The sequence below is a fragment of the Wolffia australiana genome, chromosome 1 (assembly GCF_029677425.1).
Source record: "Wolffia australiana isolate 7733 chromosome 1, ASM2967742v1".
Lineage (NCBI taxonomy): Eukaryota > Viridiplantae > Streptophyta > Magnoliopsida > Alismatales > Araceae > Wolffia > Wolffia australiana.
In genome coordinates, this window is record NC_135835.1 from 294,046 (window position 1) to 302,116 (window position 8,071).

Genomic DNA, 8,071 nt, shown 5'->3' on the forward strand with positions numbered 1-8,071 from the left:
GCATGCGTACAACACAGGTCATGAGGTGAGTCAATAGACTGTTAGAGAGAACTTGTCATCAATTACCACCCACAATGTAAATATTCCACAATACATGAGAGGTACTAAAGACAAAGGGAATATGAGTCTGCCTAGACAGCACCACAAACCACATAAAACTCATGAGATGGAAACACCCTGTCACCCTAACACAGCCGTCTCTCATCTTTATCTCGATCTCGATCTTATCACCTTCGTCTTATAAAAAAGTCCTAAATCATCTTGTCTATCATCCTCTTATCCATCTCAAAACCACCAATCCATTCTTCCATCAGGTCCTACTTCATGATCATCCATCCACATCCACTCATGTCCAGTTACCCGGGTCATCATCCTATCTTCTTATTCATCTTCTACATCCATCATCACTTTATGTCTTCATCTATCTCTCTTTCTCTCATTTCCATTTGATATTTCCACATACTCCTTCCTATTCTCATATTTTTATTCATATCATCCTTGCTAAATAATTATTATCACCCTCTCACCACCTTGCATTCATCACATCACAATCTCCTATTTTATATGTATCTCCTCTCATCAATCTTGAATGATCATTTAAAGAGTATTTCAACCCTAATATACGTTCCCTACAGAGATGACCCTTCCTCATCACTAACTTGTCAAAATATTATATGAGTAAAAGTTTATAAATAATTGTTGATTAACTCAAATATCAATGACACATTAACACCCTAAATTTGGGTTCATCACTTATATTGGACCAGATCTTATTCCTAAGAGTTCCTCATCAAACTAACCTAACACACCACCATGAAGGTACAATGTTCCCACCAGTCATACACATTCGTGGAAATCTATGTTGCACAAAGATGCCAAGAACATGAGAGTAACATATAAATGAGTATCCTAGACTGAATATCTCATGTTTCCTCACTGCAGATTTCAACTACATACAAGGTGTTAGAGAAAATCAAGGGAGTGAGGTTCGTGGGGCTTGTTCTATGGAGGAATTAAGAGATGCTTGCATGCATCAATGTGCAGATTGAAGGCTTACAGACATCATTTCCATGCTGAAATATTCCATAATCGTTACAATCCTACATCAGTAATACTGAAACCACTCCCCAATTGTCATTGTACTTGACTTGAGCTCAACAATCCCCAGACCTTCTTTTAAGTTTTAAACCATGTTTTTTTGAACCTGAAGTCTTTCATAGTTCCGTACAGATCCAATAGGAACTGAGATATATGCACCACTTCCATGAATAACTTTAGCTATTGACTAAGGAGTCTCAAATTTCACCTCAAATGGTACAATAAGTATGTATTTGGAAACACCTTCACCCATGTTGAACCCTTAAAGATAGAGCTTTCAGAGTTTGAGTGACATCATCAAGCCCATTTAAAAATGCAACTTGGGAGAAAGTTAGGGGGAGAGAGAAGGTTGACCAAGCCATTTGGTGATAAAAAGCTAGACTATCTTCATAACTCACAAATATAGATGCTTTGAGAAGTTGATCAAAACATGTGTTTCTTTCATGCATAAATTAGGTGTAAATCATTCCTCCTAGAGATGTATTACCAGGGTATAGATCAGTTGAAGGGGGTAGGAGTTGAATAGTTTTTCACTCTCCTGAAATTTTCACCAACCAAGGGGTCCAATGATAAAAGTATCCTCCATCCTTATTGGTGAATCATCAATAAAATCTAGCCCTCACAGACAAACTGTTCAATCAGAGATCACGGGCGTGGTCTCTTCTCATAGTAGAAATAATGAGCCATGACTTGATGGATTATCAACAGACTTTTTCCTAGATGCTGGGACATTATAGGCACAAAATTAGTTTCGACTATCTGGCCCACTGAAATTCATTCATGCTGGGACATCAACAGACTTCTTCCTAGATACATAATTTTTAGACACAAGTAAATAATAATAATTTGAAGAATAAGAATCCACGCAAGAATGGATCACATTTTCAATTCTAGATTTAATGAAAATCATTGTGGATAGTTTTTTCATTGATTTTCCCAGCATATGCTTTACTTGAAAAGTGAATCATATGTCAGACATACTCATTTCTCAAGTATTTTCAATTTTCATGGAAATGAATAAAAAAGGGACAAGAGAGGATTAATATAGAAAAGAAGGGCTTGAAGAAACCTGCAGGGGAAGCAACATGTGAGAAAAGAGAGCATACTCATTTCTCAAGTGCTCAAGTGCAGCCCTCAATCATGTGCAGCGTCAAGGCGGCATCACCAAACAATAAGCCCCCATAAGCCCACAAAGAGCACTTGAATATGGAACCTGTGTGCAGGGGGGAAAGGTTTTATTTTGATTTCAAAATAAATGGAATTGAGATTTAAATACGCCTTTTGATTCAATATCTTTTCTGATATGGGATTTAATTTTTTAACTTTTTCCAGAGCAGGGGGGACAGGATGGAGGAGGAAAAGATAATCATGGCCCATCAGGCTGCAATCTTAAATAATGACTCACAAGGAATGATCGTGCTTTGAGCCAAACTGGCCAGCTGCCCTCATCATACCAGTTCGCCTTTAAGTAACAAGAGGAAGGCTGGATGATCCTATGGTGCTGAGAAGAGTGCCTTCAGAGGGTCCACAACATCAAGGGCCAACGGAGATTCTTGCTGTGTCCTAAAAATAATGTCCTTTAATCTTGGGTTGTTTTTCGTTTCAGGAAAATAAGAACGACAAAAGACCTTCTATGAGGAGAGGAGAGCTATAGGACATCATTCAACCCATCCAGTAGCATGATGCATTCCAGTAGCGTGTGAAGAAGCTCCATCCGTACTAAGGTTGTGCAAGCCCAAAGGACAGAAGCTAAGGAAGCACACCAAAATCAGGGGACAACAGTTGACGGTTATATGAAAGACAGACCTGGTCAAAAGCAAGTGAGTAGCAATCTCACTAAATATCTGGTCCAAATTCAACTCAAATGCACACCAAGCTCATAAATGAAGCAATGCCATCTATTTTTAATTCAAAAGTCTTAAGAATCATTTGATAGGAATAAGCATACATACATCAAAATGATGAGTCAAATAAGAAATAAATAACAGACAAAAGAAACATTTATGGCTTAAATGGTTTAGAAACTACTGAGGAATAGGGGTATTTAAGCTGCATGGAGTTCATGCGAGGTAGGTTAGATAGAGAGATGTATCGGTTGGAATTTATTTGAAATATTTATGTTTTATTCATTTTAATGACGGTCTTTAAGAGATGTAGCAACTTGTTTATACACAACGGAAGAGTTTCAAAAGCGTCTTGGAAAGTGATCTTGAAGTAGCGAACGACAGTCATCATCCGTCACATCACACATCATGGTGATGGCCACATGACGGTGACAGTGATGAAATTAGGGGCACGTGATGATGATAGTGACGGATGATGAGCTGGGTGTGATGGTGACGCGACGGTGGCTGGGAGCCACTGACGAGTGACGTGATGGGACTGCTGTCATGGATGATGGCTGTGACAGATTTTTAAAAACTTAAAAACATGGCCAAAAGTTCTTTAAAATAATTATATTTAAGCTTTCCAACTACCGAGATTTCACTACGCTGCGTCAATAACTCGATTTCATGGCATTTTGTAGAAAAGTCCCTGCATTAATTCACACGCGCAAAATGACACCGCCCAAAAAATAAATTGAGATATGGCCTTTCGATTCCCTCTACTCCATATTTCCCTAACAAAAAACATATAATATTCCAGATTAATTATATAAGACCCTGAAAATATTGTTATTCAATTTTTATGCCTGAAACACGCGACCAAGAGCTGTTTTAGGGGCATGTTTGCAACCAAATTTTAACAATAGTCCCTCCGACTTTAAAAATTACTTTAAACTCCTATTTTCCTTATAATTATATCAATTTTCTATTTAAAAATTCATTTCTTCCTTGAATAAATTCCCAAAAAATTCGATAAAATTATTGAAAATCTAGAAAAATTCAATAAAATTTGTAATTCATCCCCACATTAATTCAAATTAAAATAATTTACAAACCTGCCATTTCCATTTAAATAGAGTTATTCCAAACTTAAATAAATTCCAGAAAATTCATAAATAGCAGAAAATTAGGGTAAAATCAGAATTCACTTAGAATATTAATTAACGTGTAAACATATGTTAACAACCCTATTTTAAATTCTTTAAATGCATATAATTTTGCTAATTGCTTGAATTTAGCAGAGAATTTAAGGTGTTATCAGTCATCTCATTGGGTTATTTATTCTTGCAGAAGAACAGTTTTGAACAGTTTTGTATAAACTATGCAAATGAAAGGCTGCAAGAACACTTTAATTGTCATCTCTTGAAATTGGAAGAAGAGGTTGTTGTGAAAATCATCACTCAAAAAGCTACTGGGGACGTATTCCGTGATTCAAAAAATGGAGCACGATAAAGACCCTTAGATGTTTTCTGTTAAGGTATTATAGGCCATATTTCCATGGAAAAAATGTTTATCCATGATGATCTACAAGAAATTATAGAATTTATACATCATCCTTTGGTGCTCGAATTTTACTTTCATCTCTATGGACCCAACAAGCTTGCATATAATAAACATATAAAATAATTATGAGGATACATAATATTTATGAATGAAATTTCAACATTTTAAAATATTTGTGGACAACAATGATGATAGACAGAGAGAGCAATGGTGGTAGGAGCTGGCGGCAGTAACTGCCAGTGGTGATGCCTACATGAAAAGTTGTGATCATGACAGCTTGAAGCACAGAATTTAATTTAAAAAATACATCATTATTTCTTATGTATTGGAAATACCAAATAAATCTAAGATGAAAATGAGAGTTTTAGAGAATTAAACATGTGTTTTGGCATCTTGCGGCTCTTATCACTGTGTCTTTGGTGAACTTGGCGTCGACCCCAACTCCTTTGTGCAGTCTTCAAAAAATATCATTGCCCTTCCATCCTGTTTTGAGAAAAAGACAAAAGTCAATGAGATAATATGGTTTGAATAATCTTCCTGATGAAGATCAATAGATCAAATATATGAACTCAATTGACTAGACAGAAGTAAAATCTGAAGTAGCTCAATTGATCCCTCTGAGATATTTCTATGTTTCTGTATCAAAGTTTAAATCACTTTGTTCAAAAATCACTATGGTACTCCAAAATGATCATTCAAAATACTGTTCTTAATCAATATGATAATAAAGATGAACAGTCACAAAGCGTATGATCAAATTCTTCACTAAATCTGTGTCTTCAGTCAAGTAATCAATCTCAATGCCTCAAATTGTTCTATGTGATATCAACAATTTGAATTATTGCATCTTTAATTTTATTTCAATGATGTAACACAAGAAAATTATAATCTAATAGATCCATCAATCTTTAGCAAGAGATAATTCACAAGACGTAATCCCAATACCATATATATGCATGTGCATATGAATTCCACTCAATCGATCAAGTTTACATTAGGCTACCAAATAAGAAATACGAAAGACGACATCAATCAAATTAAGGATATGCAAATGCAAATAAAATAACACAAGTAATGGTAAAAAATAGGATTAATACCTCATACTAGTCATCGTCGGAAAAGTCCTTGACATTATCTCCATCACATAGTTGAGCATTCTCGACACATAACCAACACTTCACTGAAAAGGAGCTCAATGCTTTCAGTAGTAAGATGTGCTCTCTTGAAAGTGAGGAGTGCACGTTCTGCAGAAAAAACGCCATGTTGGGGCATTAGTCACATACTTGAAGAAACTCTTGCGCAAGGGTAGATAGTCAAGGGTAAGTATGTACGCCTATGCGTGCCCACCATCCTAGTGTTGTCTCTGCCTCCTTCCTCTCTATTGTTTGGAGATAAGTTTCCAATTCCTCCATTGGAGTGGGTACCCATCGTTCCTTCTCTCTAGGGGGTGCTACCCATCAATGAGTTCAGTGAGCCAGTCATCATCCTCAAGGTCATTACAAGGTAGATCTTGGTCCCCATGAAGGAGTATTAGTAATCAGGAAAATGCCAAAGCATCATGACTGATGCTAGGATCGAGTGACGTTCCCTTGTTGAAAGGGTCAAGAATGACCGATGTTGTGGTCGCACGATTCTTTGATATAATTGACTCATACATCAATATCTTACTATTCATGCTCTCACAAGTTTGTTGGATAGATACGATTTGACCAGTGGTCAGCTTTCGTCCCAAAGCGAAGATTGTAGACATATCAAACTTATGCGGGACACTACCAATATGTTTCATTAAGGCCGTCAAAATACGAAGGACTTCCATGACTCTCATTGTCTTTGAGCCACTAATGTAGTTTGTTGTTTCGTAAAATGGCCCTAGGATTGATAAGTCCAAATTTAGGAGTATATGTCGTCAATTTGATTCAGAATTAAACAACAATATTTATGAAGTTTTTCCACTTAAATACTCTATACTTAATATAGGGAAAGTAAGGGGTCGATCCAAAGAGAGGCAGAAATTAAATTTCAGAATTTTTTTCTCAAGCTTGGTGAAGACAATGATTTGAAAAGTAAAACAATACAATTTTGGGACTTTTATAGATTTTGGGTAATTTTCATAATTCCCTATGATTTAAGTTGAAGCCAAAATACAAAGAAAAACACAAAATAATATTTTTACACTAATTTTTCTATTTTCTTAACAAAATAAATCAGAAATAAATATTTTTAGAATTTTCTGTAATTAAATTTACACCAAAAAACTATAAATATTAAAAACGAGAGTTAGAGATTTTTTAAGAATTTTAGGTGTTAAAATGACTGTAAATTGATTATATGAATTTCTGGGTTTTTCCTAATTTTTTTCCAAATTTATAAATGCAGAAAATAATTTTTCTGATTTTTTATTATTTGTTCTGATTTTTTTCTATTTTTTAATAATTTTTAAATACTAAAAATATGGTATTTACCTACTCCGGCGATCGCCAGAGCAGCGGCGGCGGCGGCGGCAGCGGTGGCGGCAGGCCAGATGGGCCGGCGGGCCTGGTGTGGCCTGTATAGGGCTGGCCTTAGTGGGTCAGCACACTAAGGTTAGCCCAATTTAGCTAAGTGAAGACTTAGCCAAATGGGCTTAAGCCTTATTGGGCTTAACCCAATGGTTAGGACTTCGCCGATTTGGCTAAGTCCTGCACAGGGCTACCCTATGCCCTGTGGTTGTGTGCGCTGGCTGCGTGCGGACCGGCGGGCAGAGGGCTGTCCCTGCCGCACAGCACCGCACGGCACCGTGGCAGCTAGAGGACAGAAAACTTGACTTTTGAAAGGATAAAAAATGATATTTTAATGTAATTGTTTTAGAGTTCGAAGTAGGGAATGCTTGAGGATCTAGAGAGAGATAGGGAGATATTTTAGCAGGTGAAATAAACTTTTTTAGAGAGATAAAATGTCGAAATGAGTGGATATAGAGAGAAAATGAAGAGATAGAGAGGGAAAATGAAGAGATAATGTAGAGAGAGTTTGAGAGGGAATTTGAAGGTGTAGATGAAGGAGATTTTTTATGAAATTTTGAGGTGATGAACTGTGGATATGGATGAAGGTCCAGAGAGAGAAAGAATAGATTCTTGTGATAGAAAAGGCCAAAATGAGATAGAGAGAGAAAATGAAGAGAGAGTGTAGAAGGAGTTTGAGATAGAATTTGAATGTGCAAATGAAGAAGATTTTTTATGAAATTTTTAGGGGAGTAAATAGGAATATAGATGAAGTTCTAGTGAGAGAAAAAACCTATTTTATAGAGGGAAAATAGAGAAAATGAGTGTTTAGAGTGGGAAAGTGATGGATTTTAAGGGTAAATGGATAGGAAATGATGGAGAAAGTAGAAATCTAAGATCCTACAGCCTCAATGCCAGTTTACTGAGCCCTCAATGCTTCCTCTCAAGTATGTATCCTTATATTTTTCCAGGATCAGGCATTTTTCAATGCAAACAAGAGACGAGATTAAGAGAAAACATCAATAAACTTACATTAAGAAGGTTGAACAACCTAGATTCTGTAAAATGCCTTGTTCTGCTGGCCAGCCACTTGCAAGAGCACGTCAG